The sequence below is a fragment of the Phascolarctos cinereus genome, unplaced genomic scaffold (assembly GCF_003287225.1).
Source record: "Phascolarctos cinereus isolate Bilbo 61053 unplaced genomic scaffold, phaCin_HiC Scaffold_2;HRSCAF=192, whole genome shotgun sequence".
Lineage (NCBI taxonomy): Eukaryota > Metazoa > Chordata > Mammalia > Diprotodontia > Phascolarctidae > Phascolarctos > Phascolarctos cinereus.
Window position 1 is genome coordinate 65,976,136 of NW_027555625.1, and position 1,402 is coordinate 65,977,537.

General features: G+C 37.4%; 1 pseudogene; it reads left to right on the plus strand.

Annotated features, from left to right (window-relative positions):
- The first annotated feature begins 534 nt into the window (after positions 1 to 534).
- LOC110210516 (ubiquitin-like-conjugating enzyme ATG3 pseudogene) lies at positions 535 to 1,191 on the plus strand (annotated as a pseudogene).
- Positions 1,192 to 1,402: the final 211 nt, after the last annotated feature.

The window sequence follows — 1,402 nt, forward strand, 5'->3', positions numbered from 1 at the left end:
AAGATTTATCCATGTTGTAGCCATATGAAACATAACAAGTCAGAGAAATGAAGAGAGTGAAATTTAAAATAACCAATATTTCCTTGTGTCTGGAAATTCCCCAGAGCCAATTCAAATGGCTCAGCCAAAGGGACTTGGCCACAAGAATAAATATTTACAAATCATTCCAGTTGATTGCTCTTGCACTATGAATTTTGTGCCAGTGTCCAATGGATATGCTGTTCAAATTAGACATGTCTTTCAGACAGTTACAATCACAATACAAAATTATGAACTCCTATAAGAAGGAGAATAAAAAAGGTCAACTCTTCATTCATTTTTAAAGCTGGAGCTTTGTGATTAGAAACTCCTAAGGTGCTGATCCAGAATATTACAAGTCTTCAGCTCTTGGAGAGGAAAACTTTAAAAGTTCCCTGGAAATGAGCCCTAGAGTAGATTGTGTTATTCAGAGGAAATGTTGGACCCTAATGGATTCTGGAAGAAAGGCTACCTAAAGAGTCTATTGGAGACAGACTAATCAACTTCCAGTAACTCATGGACTCTGTCTTTGAGCAAGTGAGTGGTTATGCCTACATGACTTCTCCAAATCTATATTATCCACAAGGAAACTCTTCCCCATATGCTAAGATGGACAATGAAAGTTTTATCCCCAGCTAATGTCATACTATCACAGAAAGTTAGATCTGAATGATTTAACTCAAGGCATCAAAATTTAAGGAAATAGGTATGATCCCACAAGAAGAGTTTGTTGGCGATAAAGATTGATGAGTCTATCACTGTTCAACATGGTGAAAGACTTCAAAAGAAGAATTGAAACATACAACATTTCTACCACTTTGTAAACAGTTTTTAGTTAGTAAAAATATGCCTTGCAACAAGCAATGCACGAAAATGGAACATCTAGATGAATCAGAAGCTGTAATTGAAGAAAATGATGGTGATGGGGGATAGGCATGTAAATTTACAATTCAGGTGTTACAGAAGTGGTAGAAGATTTTAAGAAGATTACCCTGGAAATAAGGATAGTCTAACACTTTGAGACTGCTCAGCCTTATGCGAAGAAGATGATGAGGGAGAATAGAAGATGAGGAAAAGGATGGAGAGAGTGAACTTTTGCAGAAAAATGAGGCTAATCTGGACACAGGGAAAATAGTAGAATCTAATAAAGCAGTTAGGTGGCACAGTGTATAGAGCTCCAGACCTAGAGTTAAGGAGAACTGAGTTCAAATCCAGCCTCAGATACTTACTAGCTATATGACCCTGCACAAGTCAGGTAACCCTATTTGCTTCAGTTTCCTCATCTGTAAAATGAGCTGGAGAAGAAAATGGTGAACCATTACAGTCTCCTTGCCAAGAAAACCCTAACTGGTCACAAAGAATTGGAAATGACTAAACAACAGCA